We start from the raw sequence: 16,480 nt of genomic DNA, 5'->3' as shown, positions 1-16,480 counted from the left end.
GTTTTGCACAATGCTAGTTGTATATGTATGGCCTGTCATGCTTAGTGCAGTGGTAACAACCGAGAGGTGTGTGTATCTGTGGCTATACTGCTCAGACAAGCTCCTTGTGGTTCTGCAGAGTGGTCCTAGCAGCAGGGAACTCAGAAAAGCGACTACTTTCTGGATTTAAGTATCTTTGCTTTTTTTTTCACTTGGAATAGCTTCTGTAGCTTACCCTGAACTAGCTTGAACTGTTTTTCACTGTTTGCTGCATTATTTTAAAATCTGCACTTAAAGTTACATTTTAGACGAATTTGATCGAAAGTTTGTTTGTTTGTTTGTTTAATTTAACTGTGGAGGCTGCCCACTAAAGTGTACTAGCCTGTGTAACTAATTTATCACTGTTTCTGCATTTTCTGTGTGTTTCTACCAAAAAAACAAAAAAATAATCCTTGTTTAACCGCCTCTCCTCGACTAGTTTAGACCAGTTTACAGGCATTGCTGTATTCTGGGCTGTGGTGTAGTTCTTATGTTGTCCATTACCTTACTTGGATAAAAAGAAGTTTCTTTGCTCACCAGTGGGAGTGGGGAGCCTTGAGCAGCCTACCTGTCCCTGTAGGAAGTGACCTCAGCACAAGAAGCTGTAGTAATTGTTTGTTTTGGAGCATTTCTAGCTCTTTTGTAGTTCACTGTTTAAAATCCGTCTCTGGGCATTTTTTTCTGTCTATACTGCTCAGACAAGCTCCTCGTGGTTCTGCAGAGTGGTCCTAGCAGCAGGGAAATCAGAAAAGTGACTACTTTCTGGATTTAAGTATCTTTGCTTTTTTTCACTTGGAATAGCTTATGTAGCTTACCCTGAACTAGCTTGAACTGTTTTTTAACTGTTTGCTGCATTATTTTAAAATCTGCACTTAAAGTTACATTTTAGTCGAATTTGATCGAAAGTTTGTTTGTTTGTTTGTTTAATTTAACTGTGGAGGCTGCCCACTAAAGTGTGCTAGCCTGTGTATCTAATTTATCACTGTTTCTGCATTTTCTGTGCATTTCTACCAAAAAAAAACAAAGAAACAAAAAAATAATCCTTGTTTTCCTGCCTCTCCTCGACTAGTTTAGACCAGTTTACAGGCATTGCTGTATTCTGGGCTGTGGTGTAGTTCCTGTGTTGTCCATTACCTTACTTGGATAGAAGGAAGTTTCTTTGCTCAACAGTGGGAGTGGGGAGCCTTGAGCAGCCTACCTGTCCCTGTAGGAAGTGACCTCAGCACAAGAAGCTGTAGTAATTGGTTGTTTTGGACCATTTCTAGCTCTTTTGTAGTTCACTGTTTAAAATCCGCGTTTGCATGGCTTTGTGCGGTTGTGCGCATAGCACAGCGCCGGTTAAACAAGGTTAAACTTTTTCTGGCTCCGCCAAGTCTGCTCTTCAAATTTTCCCTTAAGGAAGCTCTACTCTTAGTATAACCAGACTACTCACTATATTATAAGCCTAGCACTTGTTCTCAATACTTCTCTACTAAGTAAGCACTCTCGTACTAAGTAAAGCACTACATATACTTACCACCCCTGTGAATATCCACTTCCCTTAAAGGTACAGCACTCCCTTATACTGTTCTAGCATGTCGAGTGGTAGATTACTGGCATCTCCAATTCAGCTGGTCAATCTGGGTATCTTGAGACAATGCTACAATTGTCTCATGTACACAGACAACCCTCTCCTCCTCCCAACAAACACAAATACATGTGAGAGATGCAACTATATAGCCAAGCTGGAGGCTGAACTCTCTCAACTCAGGGCTGGCATGACCAGACAGGAGGAGATGGCAACCACACACACAACAATCCCAGTCCCACATAGACCTACCACAACTGCAAACCAAACACATAAAAACACAAAGACATACTCGGAGGCTCTAATAAAAACTTACCAAAAACAACAGAGGCTCCCAAGGCAGACATCCAAAAATCCACCACCTCAAAACAAAACACATGCAACACATACTTCAATAAATCAGTGTGTCAACCAATCACAGCCCTTAAGGCCAAACACCTTGCCTGATACACTAGTAATAGGTGACTCTATAGTCAGACACACTGATGTCCTGCTGACCAGGCTGAACAAGGAGAAGGTGTCTGTGAGCTGTTTATTGGGAGCTAGGATCCGCCACATAACACATGCACTCAAGTCACTCCAAAGCAAGTACAAATATGACTCCGTCATTGTCCATGCTGGTGTGAATGACCTGAGACGTACCTCCCTGGACTACATGAAAAGAGACATAGAGGAGCTCTCCGATTATGTAGCCCAGGCTGGTATGACCCTGACCCTGAGCAGCATCTTGCCCTCACCAAGACTGATACCACAATACAAAGACAAGATGATCAGCTTTAACAATTGGCTCAAGTACTGGTGTCATTCTAAGGGGATCCAATGTCTGTCTGCCTGGGATGACATGTTGGACAAGCCACGCTGCTTCACAAGGGATGGTTTACACCTGTCACCACTGGGCTTCCGGATATTGGCTAAGGCTCTTGCCACCCCCATAGTGCCTTTTTTAGGCAAGGCACAAAAGACAAACACACCTCCTTAGAAAACAAAAATGGAAAAAACTAAGGGTAATGCTGCTCAATGCCAGAAGTCTAAATCTCAAGATGCAGGCACTTGATGCACTCCTCAGCATGGAGAACATCGACGTCTGTGCAGTAACTGAAACCTGGTTCAAGGCTCCTGAGAGCACCCCAGCACTACCAGGCTATACCTCGTATCATGCTTTTCGCCCAAAACCTGGGCGAACCACAAAGGGAGGGAGTGTCCATATTCATCAAGGACACCCACACCTCCAGGTTAGTAGCAACACATGAAGCATCAGAGACCATACAGGTGCAACTAACCATAGGCAAAACTGTTATACAACTGGTAGCATGTTACAGACCACCCTCCCAATCTCAAGAACCCCACTCAGCCTTCCTGAAGATATTGGAGGATATGAATGTATCACAAAATACCATCATACTGGGAGACTTCAACTACCCAAACATAGATTGGGTACATTATTCTAGCCCTAATACCCTAGCCCAAAGGTTCCTGGAATTCATAAATTCAAATGCACTGGAAAGTACAGTTTTGTACCTACCATAAATGTAGATGTTCGAGTGCTAATACAGCTGCAGTAATCACATATGGGTTCTCTGCCGTCAGGCGGGTCCTCGGTCGGCCGAATTCCAAAGTCTAGGTCCGGCGTCGGTTGCTGTCGCTTTCATTCCTGACGTCAGAGCGACAGGGGTATATAAGACACAGCCGATGCCATATTCTTCAGTCTTTCTTGCCCCAGATGTCAGGTGCCCCCAGAAGGAAGGCAATACATAAATTATATATATATCTATATATTCAAGCAATGCAATGTAATCAAAAAACAGTAGTTACAAGCAAATACACCATAGGAGGATAACCCAAATTAGGTTGTAAGAGGAGGTGTTAGCCACTAGTCCTTTACCAAGAGGGGAAGGAGGGAGGGAAACCTGTACTGCAGCTGTATTAGCACTCGAACATCTACATTTATGGTAGGTACAAAACTGTACTATGTTCTTCGTGCATACAGCTACAGTAATCACATATGGGTAGAATCCCAAAGCTACGCACAGGGTGGTAGGCACTAGGTGGAACTGGGTTGAGCCAGAATGCCCTGCAACACAGCAGTGGCAAAGCCTGCTCTAGTTTTGGAATATAAGGGCAGGTGGTAGTGTTTTGTGAAAGTATGTACAGAACTCCAAGTGGCTGCCTCCAAAATATCTTTGGTAGGAACTCCTCTGAGCAAGGCTGTAGAGGTAGCAGTGGCCCTGGTGGAGTGGGGTCTGATGCCTGTAGGGACAGATTTCCCATGATAGGAGTAGCAAAATCGTATGCAGTGGCCTATCCATTTTGAAATTGTCTGTTTGGAAACAGGCTTCCCTTGAGCTCCTACAACATAGGACACAAAAAGTTGTTCTGATTTCCTGAAAGGCTTTGTTCTGTCCAAATAATAACGTAGCTGTCTATGGATTTCTAAGGAATGTAGCAGCCTTTCCCCTTTGTTTTGAGGATTGGGGTAAAAGGTAGGTAAGTGTATGGCTTGATTCAAAGCTACCCTGGATACCACTTTAGGCATAAATGAAGGGTTGGTTCGAAGGGAAACCCTGTCCTGATGGAAAATAAAAAAGGGCTGCACAGCCATGAGGGCTTGTAGTTCCGAAACCCTACGAGCTGAGGTAATGGCCAGAAGGAAAGCTGTTTTCCAGGACAAATATTGCAAATCTGTTGAGGCCACTGGTTCAAAAGGAGGCAATGTTAATTTTTCTAGAATGTAATTAAGATCCCAGGCTGGCACTGGTTGTTTCCTTGGTGGTCTTATATTCTTAGCCCCTCTGAGGAACTGCCTTAAAAGTGGGTGAGAGAATAACGGTGGATCCGTGTTGAATTCTGCAGAAATGGCTGAGGCATGGATTTTTATGGAGGAAAATGAAAGTCCACTGTTCAGCAGCTCAGCTAGATACTGTAATACCTGAGGCAAATTCAGTTTTCTAGGGTCCTGTCCTTTTATTTCATTCCAAGAGCAAAACCGTTTCCATTTTGCGGAGTAAACCTTTCTAGTAGATGGCCTTCTGGCCTCCAGAATAACATCCTGCACCTCTTTGGGGAGTAGGGTCTGTTGTGGTGCTAAGGAATTTTCCATGCAGCGAGATCGAGTGTTTTAAGCTGACTGTGAAGAGTTTTGTAGCTGTGCTGAGTCAGCAGAAGAGGCATTAGAGGTAGAGGCCAGGGAGGAGTATGTGTTAGGCTCCTCAGGAGTGGGTACCAGTGCTGTCATGGCCAGTCTGGAGCAATCAGTATCATCTTCGGTCTGTCTGCTCTTGCTTTCAAGAGCACCTTGGGCAGAAGAGGCAGAGGTGGGAAAGCGTACACTGTCCATGCTGTCCAACTGAATGAAAGGGTATCCACCCTCCAGGCCTTTGGATGAAAGGTCCTTGAACAAAACTTTTCCAATTGATGATTCCTGTGGGAGGTGAAGAGATCTATGTCTGGCCTCCCCCACGCTTGGATTATCTTTGTAAATACCTGAGGATGCAACTTCCATTCGTGCGGATCTGTCATATTTCTGCTTAGATTGTCTGCCAGCGTGTTTTCCAAACCTGGCAAGTACTGGGCTTGAAGTTCGATTTGCCATTCCAGAGCCAAGTTCCAAAGTGTCATGGCTAGTCTGCACAGGGGGTATGAATGTGTTCCTCCTTGTTTGTTTATGTACCACATTACTGTGGTGTTGTCTGTTCTTATCAATAATTGTCCTGGATGCAGGAGGTCCTTGAATGCTGTAATTGCATTTATCACTGCTAGCATTTCTTTTTGTTTGATGTGAAGGTGCTTTTCCTTTTGGGACCATTTGCCCTGAATGCACCTGCCTGTCATGTGCACCCCCCAGGCGTAATCTGAGGCGTCTGTTGTGATGACTTGATTTGCTTGAGGCTTGCAGAATGGGAGACCTGTGTTTCTTTGACATGCTTGGGCCCACCATAGAAATTCCTTTTGCAAACATGGAATTATTGGTATTATTGTTTCCAAATTGTGGCTCTGTTGAGACCATAGGTTTTTTAGGTACCATTGAAGTTTTCTCATATGCAACTTTGCACATGGGATTAAAAGAATGCAAGATGCCATGAAGCCCAGAGCCTGCAGGATTTTCCTTGCAGTAAGCCTGGTACAATTTGCTAGTATTTTGAAGTACTGAGTTAGTTGCCCCTGTTTTTCTGGCGTAAGATAGGCCATCTGGGTGTTTGTGTCCAAGTTGGCACCCAGGAAAGTTATTTTCTAAGATGGTGTTAGCCTGGATTTCTCTTTGTTGATTGTGTATCCCAGAGAATTCAGTAACCGTGTTGCATAAGCCAGATGTTCCAGAAGTGTGTGCTTGCTGTCCGCTTGGATCAGACAGTCATCCAAATAAGGGTAAATTTGTATCCCTTGAAGTCTGCAGTAGGCAATTACTGATGCCAGGCATTTTGTGAATACTCTGGGCGCAGTAGATAAGCCAAAGGGCAATGCAGAGAATTGATAGTGGATTGAACCTACAAGAAATCTGAGGTATCTTCTGCAGCTTTGTCTGATTGGGACATGCAGGTATGCCTCCTTGAGGTCCAATGTTACCAGCCAAAACTCCTTGCCCAGCATGGGAAGAAGCTGCTGTAATGTGAGCATCTTGAATTTTGGTACGAGTAGAAATGTATTTAGGATTGATAAGTCCAAAATGGGTCTCCAGTCGGTTCCTTTCCTTGGTACCAGAAATAGTCTGGAATAAAAACCTTGACCTTGTTCGTGAATAGGTACCTCTTGAATAGCTTTCATGTCCATGAGTTTTGAAATTTGTATTTGTGCCTCTGCCCTTTGATTGTGTGGCAGGTTTGGCATGCCTCTCATTTTTGGAAGAGTGTGAAAATGAAATCTGTAGCCTCTGTTTATAATATCCAGGATCCATTTGTCTGTTGTGATAATATGCCAATTTCTTGTAAATAATGCCAGCTTTCCTCCCAAGGGAGCTGCCAGCTGAGACTTGCTTGGCATGAAAAGGAGGAAGTCATTGGGTTTGTTTTCTGTATTGCTGTGCACTGTCTTCACCACCTCTTGGTGCTGGAGTTTGCCATTGTCTGCCTCTATATGATCCTTGAGATTGTCCTCTGCCCCTAGTGTGCCTGTATCTACCTCTTTGGGGCTTGTCCGTGGCTGGAAAGGACCAGTTTTTAGAGGGCCAATTTCTGCTAAAACGAGGTGGTTGTACCTGTAGAAAAGCCTTGACAGTTTGCATAGATTTAGCTTTTTCCTCCATTTTCTGTAGTATCTCCTCAGCATTAGTACCAAATAACACATCCTTTTGTAAAGGAGCATCATGACTGATCCTGTAACAGCAGCTCTACTTGAGGCCTCTAAGGCATTATAGCCACATTGTAAGGTGTGTTTACCCACCTGTTCTGCACTATGCATCATATCTTGCAATTCCTTCAAATCTGGTTGTTCAGGTTGAGACATTTTATTTCTTAATTGTGATAACAGAAACTGCTGATATTTAAGCATATGGAACTGACAATTTAAGGCCCTCATGGCTAGGGTGGCCGAGGTGTACACCTTTTTTCCCCACCTTTTCAAGGATCTAGATTCTCTTTCAGAAGGTAGTGGATTCTTGGCAGTAGAAGCCTTCATTCCCTTGGGGCCTTGAGAAATGGTTTCAGGGTCAGCATTATGGCTTTTGAAAAGAAATTGGTGAGAGTTAGGAACTCTGTAGTACCTATCAGGTTTGACTGGGGCAGGAGGCAGGGAATCCGGATTAAGACAAGCCTCCGAATAAACATCATCAAGTATGTCCAAGACAGGAGGTATAGCCAGAGGTCTGTGTTGAGGTAAGAAAAGAAATTCCCTAAGCCTTTTCTTGGAATCAGAAAAGTCTTGGCCTTCCCAATGGAAGTGTTCCCTCAAGGTGTGCAAGGTTTCCCCAAAAGAAAAATTCTCTGGGGGAGATACAGAAGGAATGGACTGTTCTGCATCGGAATCTTCATAAGGGGAGTACGAGTGTTCCTCTACATCAGAATGTTCTGAGAAAATGGAGCCCTGTTCAGAAGAGGGAGAATCTTCCTCCACTCTGGGTCTCTTGTCTGGAGGGGGTTGGGAAACCCTGATAAGAGTAATTAAATCCTCAGCCATTTTGAGCATCTGCTTTTTAGGCATGGGGCCTGGGGATGGGCCCTGTGCAACAGGCCTCTTGGGATGCATGGCTGATTTGGACTTAGTAAAGGCCTTAATGGAAAAGGAAGATGAGGGTCTAAAGACACCCTGGGTGGAAGTGGACCTGTCCACATTAGGAGGCTCAACACTCACAGTGGCTTCGGTTGTAGTCTGAGTAAGGGCCGAGGTACCTGTGGTCTCGGTTACAGAAGACACCACCAAGGAAGTGTCGTCGGTAGTCAGGGACTGCATAAGCGTCTCGCTGAGAACCGGACCACGTGCAGCCACTTTTGGCGTGGTGTCAGTGGAGACCGCGGACCTCGCGTGTTGGTCCTTGTCCTTGCGTTTTTTGGACAAAACGGTAGTCGGAGTCTCCGCCAACATTTTATAATCAAAGGCTTTTCCAAAGTAATGTTGGGCGAACTCCGCCCGACGCTTAATAGCGCGTTTATTGAAGGTAGCGCAAAAGCGACACCCGAGACGTCGTGGTCTGGGCCTAAACAAGGTATGCAGAGGGAATGGAAATCCTTATGCGGTATTTGCTTCCCACAAGAAATACAATTGTTAACTTTGTCTGACATTGGTCTGAGGCAAGAAAAGTTTCCCCAACGGGGTACTTAGCTTTAAAGAAGACTTCGTTTTCCAATTTCAGAATTCAGGAGCTGGCCGACCGGCACTTGCGAACTGCTTCTGCTTCGGGCACCTCGCGGCAAAAAAGACTGAAGAATATGGCATCGGCTGTGTCTTATATACCCCTGTCGCTCTGACATCAGGAAAGAAAGCGACAGCAACAGACGCCGGACCTAGACTTTGGAATTCGGCCGACCGAGGACCCGCCTGACGGCAGAGAACCCATATGTGATTACTGCAGCTGTATGCACGATGAACAGCAACTAGTCACCTCTCCCACTAGGGGAGATAATATACTAGACCTGATCATCACAAACATGGGAACAAAATGCTCCACACCGGCAGTATACCCCTCACTAGTGAGATCTGACCACAAACTAATCACCCTGGATATACATATCCCACCTCCACCCCCAGCACAAAAGACCACAGTGAAAAACTTCTCAAAAGCAGACTTCACTCTTCTTAAGACTGAGATGGTATCCTTTAAGCCCACTGTGCCAGTGGATACCACATCCCACAATGCCAAATCCTTCACAAATGCTTTCTATGGACATCTCCAAGAATGCATGGATCATGCAATCCCAAACAAATCCAAGTCCCTCTCCACCAAAGGTAAGCGTCCTGTCTGGTGGACCTCAGCCATAAACAAATTGTATAACAAAAGAAGGAAGCTACTGCGTCAGAGCAAAATCCCATGAAGGGAAGACATCTCTGATCAACATTAGCAGAAAACTACGTTCTCTCATAAAAACATCCAAGGCCAACTTTGAGAGAAAAATCGCTAAGGACACTAAAGATAACCACAAAGCCTTCTTCAGCTATGTTAGAAACCTGGGCGGAAACCCTCAGATATGCTCAGAGTTGGTTCACAACAACAAAAAATACACTGAACCCACAGATATTAACAACATTCTGGCTGACAGGTTCAGTGCAAATTTCTCCCCTCCTTCACGCCCAAAAGAAGAAATACTTATCCCAGCTGAATGCAATCTCCCTGTCATCTCAGATGTCCAAGTGAGAACCCCCCTAAACAAAGCAAAAAAACACAGCATCAATGGGACCTGACGGTATCCCGGGTTGCGTGTTACGTGAACTCCAAGAGGAGCTAAACCCACACATAAAAATGCTATTTAACCTTAGCCTTACTTCGGGATATGTACCTGAACACTGGCGTACAGCAACAGTGGTCCCACTCCACAAGGGGGGGGGGGGGTGCCTCTACAGACCCTGGAAACTACTGCCCCATAAGCTTAACCAGCCTGGTCTGCAAAGCTATGGAAAGAATCATTATGGAACTCATAAACAGAGACATAGGGGACCTACAGACACTTGACCCCACCCAGTTCGGCTTTGTAAAGGCAGATCCTGCCTTTTAAACCTGGTTGACTTTTTCAAAACAGTCACTAGAGCCATTGATGAGGGCAAAGCAGTCCATACAGCATACCTGGACTTGGCTAAGGCCTTGACACAATACCCCACTCAGGCATCATAGATAAGCTCAACAGCTTAAAAGTAAACCCTTATGTCACTAGATGGGTTGCAAACTGGCTAGGACAGAACCAAACTAATATCTGATGAAGTCTTTGAATTTATCAACTTGTGGTCTGTGGCAGTTTCTGATCCTTTTTTTATTTTGGTTTGGTACTGACTTTCTTGTTGGTGTAAAGGACAGAACCCATAAAGTTAAAATCGCTGGAGCAATGTCAGACTCAAAGCCAGTCACAAGTGGTGTCCCACAGGGATCTGTCCTGGGACCCCTCTTGTTCGGCATTTATTTCTCAGATGTTAAAGCAAACATGGGAGGGCTGTGGCTGACAAAGTTCGCAGATGACTGCAAACTAGGCGCCATAGTCGATACACCAGCAGACACACACATCCTACAAAAAGGCCTCACAGAAATGGACAACTGGTGCCGGAGTCACGGCCTTAAACTAAATGCCAAAAATGTATAGTCATCCCTTTGGGAAAAACAAAGTACCCACAAATTATCACATAGACAGCAACCCACTGAGTACAGAAAAAGTAATCAGAGACCTAGGGACCCAAGTTGACAGTGACCTCTCATTTGACACCCACATTGCCAAAGTGGTTAGAAAAACATTCTACCTTGCACACCTCATCATGAAGGGATTCACATCCAGATCCAAGGATGTCATTGTACCCCTATATTCCTCCCTCATCAGACCCATGATTGAGTACAATGCCCCATTTGGTATGTACCTCACCCGGCATTTGCAACAGCTGGAGAGACCACAAAAGTACCTCACCAAGAGGATCAAGGGTCTCCAACATATGTCTTATTCTGCCAGACTAAAGAAACTTCAGCTCTATTCAGTAGCATACCGCCAGCTCAGAGGTGATCTCTGCCTGACGTACAAGGCCATGTCCAATCAGTATCTGATGGACATGCTCCACCTCAAAAAATCCAAATCCATCAGGACCATGAGAGCTAAAGACTTAAACCTCGGCACAAGTATGAATAGGACATGCTGGAGGGATAGATTCATAACCCAGAGGCTTCCCATGCTTTGGAACAAGATCCCAGTTCGTATTAGGCAGAGCCCTCACTGACTCTCTTCAAGAGAAATCTTGATGAGTGGATGGGAGATCGTAAGTTTACCCCAGGGGTCACATCTGTGTCACTGCTAGACAGGGGCACAGTAAACTAATTCTATTATATAAGGGGACCTTCATTGTGTCACTACTACACAGAGGCACAGTATTCTAAATTTATTCTGTACATTTTTTGTACCATTTCATGGGGTGGCAAAAGCCACATCACTATGGCTAGGCTTACAAATGCCCCAGGGCAGATAGCCTAGTACTATACTATGAAACTATGAAACTATGTATAGGGATAAACCCCCTGGAAGTCCTGTGGTCACAAAGCATGGTATAAAACATAACCTGGCAGTGCTGATGTGCATATGTGACCCTGAAGTAGGTGTCTGTTAATGCATATATATTCTATCCCCCATACTGAGGGATAGTAATAGATGTACATACCTCTTTCTAAATAATGATGTCAGCACCCTATAAATACTGCAGGAGAAGAAAAGCCATCAGTAATTCGAATAGCGCGCTCTGCTAATGCCTCTCTCAAGTGTCATAACATAGTTAGGTAGGGGTTTGAATCCTGCAAATGCTCAGTGTGTGTGTTTGGGGGTGGGGAGGCAGGGTGTGTGCAATTCTCTTTGAAAGAAATGGACCTTTTGGCAACTGGAATAACACACTACATGATGTACATTCCTCTTTGTAAAGACTGATGATGTCAGCACCCTATAAGTATAGCAGGAGAAGGGAAGCCACCCAGTAATGCGAATAGCGTGCTCTGCTAATGCTTCTCTCTCAAGTGTCATAACATAGTTAGGTAGGGGTTTGAATCCTACAAATGCCATGTGTGTTTTTGTCACACAGTTTGTCAATGTGTGGTGGGTGTTGCTTTTATTATGGTATGACATATAATTATAACAGTAATTTCAATGCACACATCAGGTATGTGTGTGCCACATAGAGATATGTACCTGTGACCTTAAATAGTTCCTATGTGTGAAGCCTGCCTCATGTGAATACAGTTGTTACCTGTGCCAGCATGTCCTGCAGATTCCCAGACTGTACGCCATACATGTGTGTTGTTGACAATGCAGGCTACTGCAGTGATCTGTGTCCCAGGCCAACTGGATGACACACACTCATGAAAGCTGTGATATATTAATGTGGGTAAGGGTTCATGTCTGGAGTATATGTCACACATGTTATAACACAGCAAAGTCTGTGAGTAATGGACATCCAGTGTAGGTGTATGGCAACTGTTGCTGATATGCATAAAGACACCTTTTTGCTTAGGCAATACACCAAGGGACTGCACAATACCTTTGGAAATGTGAATATCACAAGAAAGACAAGAAAACACTTGTCCATATGTACACACCATTACCCTTTCTACATGATGGGTACTGCCACCTACATGGTACTACTGGAATACTATGTTAAGTACATGCTGATGACAAACTTACAGTTGCGTTACAGTAATAGAGCATGGCTTGGACAACAGGTATCCATCTGTATGATACCCATGTGGTGGTCATGTGTGTCATGTGCAGAATGCATTGTAGGCCACTGTATACACTTCCAGTCGTGGATTAACATATTGCTAGTGTGTTGGCATGTACATGAGACTGCTATATGCCAAACAGCATTCTTCACAGGGATGTGTGTGGCTCAGTAAGAATGGCTACTGGTATAGTGTAGTACTGCAGAGATATCACTGACACTGGGTTTTCTACATCTGTGTATCAGTTGAGGATACATCATGTAATAGGTTCATAGGTTCATACTAGGCTATCTGCCCTAGGGCAGTTATAAGCCTATCCAGACTGTGTTTGTCTTTTGACACCCATGTTAAATGAATTTTGATATTGCCTTTTTCCAGGTTAGTATACTCAGCATCTGTGTAACAGTGACACAGAAGTGATACCCGGGGTAAACCTACAATCTCCCATCCAGTCAGCAACATTCCTCATGCAGAGAGTCATTAAGGGACTCTGCCTAACCTGGACTGTGATTTTATTCCAGAGTGAAGGGAGCCTCTGGGTTATGAATCTGTCCCTCCAGCATGTCCTATTTATGTAAGTGCTGAGGTGCAAGTATCACGAGCACATACCTCCATGGGATTTGGATTTTCTGAGGTGCAGCATGTCCATTAATTCCAGGTTGGACATGGTTCTATACGCCAGGCATCTGTTTGAGCCCTTTGATCCCCTCGGAGAGGTACTTTTGTGGACTTTCCAGTTGCTGTAGGTCAGGTGTCTGGTAAGGTACACCACAAAAGGGGCATTGTACTCAATTATGGGCCTGATGATGGATGACTAAAGAGGCACGATGACCTCCTGTGATCTAGCTGTGAATCTCTTCATGATTAGGTGGCCTATATAAACTGTCTGTGTAACCACTACAACCATGTGGTTGTCAAATGACAGTTTGCTATCAACTCGGGTCCCCAGGTCCCTAATCATGTGCACAGTACTTAATGGCTTACCACCTATGTGTTAAGTTGTGGTCACTTAGTTTTTGCCAAATGGGATGACTATACAGGTTTTGGCGTTTAGCTTGAGGCCATGGCTCTGGCACCAGCTGTCTGTTTCTATGAGGCCCTTTTGTAGGATGCTTCTGTTAGCTGGTGAGTTGATTATGGTGCACAGTTTGCAGTCATCTGCAAACCTGCACAGCCGCAGTCCTTCTATGTTGGCCTGTACCTCCGAGAAATATACCTGAGTGGTGTATTGTATCAAAGGTTTTGCGAGGTCTGGGTAGGCTGTGTTGAACACCTTCCCCTCATCACTGGCCTTGGTCACTGTTTCAAAGACATCAACCAGGTTTAAGAGGCAGGATGTGCCCTCAAAAAAGCCAAACTGGGTAGGATCCAGTGTCTGTAGGTCCCCAATAAGTTCATTTATGAGGTCTATGATGATCCTTTCCATAGCTTTGCAGACCAAGCTAGTCAGGTGTACAGGGCAATAGTTTCCAGGATCCGTTGAGGCACCACCTTTGGGGACAGGGGTCACTTTTGCTGTACACCACTCCTTGGCTACATATCCTGTAGTAAGGCTGGGATTGAACAGTACTTTTATGTTTGTGTTTAGTTCTTCTTGGAGTTCATGTAGGATGCAGCCTCGGACACTGTCTGCTCCCATTGATGCTGTGTTTCTGCTTTGGAGAGGGCGACTGAGCATCTCAGATGTCAGGGGGGCATCACTCTGCTGGGATATATACTTGCCCTTGTGGTGGGGAGGGGGGTGAGATGTTTGTGCTGAACCTGTCAGCAATGATGTTGACAATGTATGTGACTTAGGTGTATTCTGTGTCATTTAGGACAATTTCTGAGCATATGTGGGTGGGAATTCCCACCCAGATTCCTAACATAAGTAAAGAAAGCCTTGTGATTATCCTTTGTGTCTTTTGCAATATTTCTTTTGAAGCTGGCCTTAGACGATTTTATGAGTGCCCGTAATTTTTGTCCAAATACTGATCAGAGATGCCTCCCCTTTGTGGGATATTAGTCGATCATGTAGTAGCTTCCTCCTTCTATTGTTTTCTGTTATGTGGCTGGGGTCCACCAGAAAGGACGCCTGTCTTTTGAGAATTGGGTCTTGGGTATATTTGGAATTGCATGATCTGTGCATTCCTGGAGGTGTTCATAGAATGCGTTTATAAAGGATTCAGCAGTGTGGGCTGTATTTCCCACAGGCCCAGGGGCTTTGAAGGATTCCACCTCTGTCTCGGTTTTGAGCTGTGTGTAATTTGCTTTACACAACTTTTTCACTGTGGTTTTCTGTGCAGGGGCTGCGGTTGGTATGTGAATATACAGTGCGATTACTCTATGGTGTCATCTTACTAGTGAGGGATACACTTCTGGTCTGGAGCATAGAGTCCCCATGTTGGTGATGATCAGGTGCAGTATGTTTTCCCTTCTTGTGGGAGTGGTAACAAGTTGTTCCATAGCATTTGAGTTTATGAATTCTAGGAACCTTTGGTCTAGGGTGTTGGAGCTACAGTAATGCTCCCAGTCTATGTGTGGGTAGATGAAGTTGCCAAATATAATGTTGTTTGGAGACACCTTCATATATTCATGTGTTCTTAAGTAGGTTAAGTGGGTTTCCTGGGTTTAGGAGGGTGGTCTGTAGCAGACTATGAACTGGAAGGCAGTTTTACCCACTGTTAGTTGCACATGGATAGTCTGTGATGCTTCATGGTGTGACACCAACCTGGGGGTGTGGGTATCCTTGATATTTATTGATACTCACCCTCCTTTCATAGTTAGTTCCATGTTTTGGGGCTGTAAAGCATGGTATGAGGTGTAACCTGGTAGTGCTAGGGTGCTCTTGGGAGCCTTGAACCAGGTTTCTGTCACTGCACAGATATCAACATTCTCCATACTGAGTAGAGTTTGGACTGCATGCATCTTGCGGTTTACATGTCTGGCATTGAGTATCATTACTTCCATTTTCTTATCCCCTGTGCTACCTATGTAGGTGGGTTTGTGTTTTCAGCCTTACCACCAGAATGCCAAGATGTGCAGACATTACACTGTTGGAATTAACACTGGTGTATAAAAAACTTCAATGACAATCATACTGTTAATGCATCAGGCATGCTGGGATATACCCACAATTATATCATTACACTGTACTATTAACAACATGATAATATTACTACAGTTCTATGTAGTCACCCTGTGCATCAGCACCATGCTATCCTGTTCCTGCATCAATGTTACAGATTGCAGGAGGTGGCACAGTTTCATCATATGTACAGGGTGAGTACTTGGTATGCCAGAGTCTGCCATTGACACATCCAATCGACATGTATGTGTGTGTGTGTTAGTGAGGGACAACAGTACAACATGGGGCAATGTTGATGAAGTGTGTGTGTGTGTGTGTGTGTGTGTGTGTGTGTGTGTGTGTGTGTGTGTGTGTGTGTGTGTGTGTGTGTGTGTTAGCCCTAGGTGTTAGCATTATGCATGTGTGTATGCATGCACACAGTTCCACCTCATGGCTGCCATATATGTGTGTTTGTGGACAGCCACAGACTGTACCTGCCAGGTCATACAGATCACTGTCTCTGGCCACGGACACGGTACCTGTGTCTGGCAGGGGTGCTACGGACAGTATCAGGTACTAAGCCAGACTGGGTACTGTCATCAGAAGCAATTGGTTGATGACTGGACACATGTCCCTGCTGGGACTGTCCAGAGCCACGTGCACGTGGTCTTCTAGGGCGGTCTGATGACAGCACAGACCGAGCATTGCTTGGGCTGGTACTGGCACTATGGGAGCAGCTGCAGGTTTCTTGTCATCTGTGATGACTGCCAGCTGCTGATGTTGCTGACATACGTCCAATCTAATGTGTCCCCCCAACGTCTGTCAATGACCTCACCGACAGTACGGATGGCAGCCGCTACGTCATGCATAGTGTCATTTATAGCAGTGCAATGTGCTTTAAGCTCCCTCAGACCCTGTCTGGTATACCGTTCCATACGTGCCTGTGCCTGCATTACAGCCCGGAACATAGCTGAGGTTGAAAGACCTCTGTGGGCACGTCTGACAGGGGCAGTACGACCACAGATGCTCCCACGAG

The sequence above is a fragment of the Protopterus annectens genome, chromosome 7.part0 (genome assembly GCF_019279795.1).
Source record: "Protopterus annectens isolate FY-2018-M chromosome 7.part0, PAN1.0, whole genome shotgun sequence".
Lineage (NCBI taxonomy): Eukaryota > Metazoa > Chordata > Ceratodontiformes > Protopteridae > Protopterus > Protopterus annectens.
The sequence above is the reverse complement of the archived record's forward strand: the minus strand, read 5'-3'. Positions refer to the sequence as shown.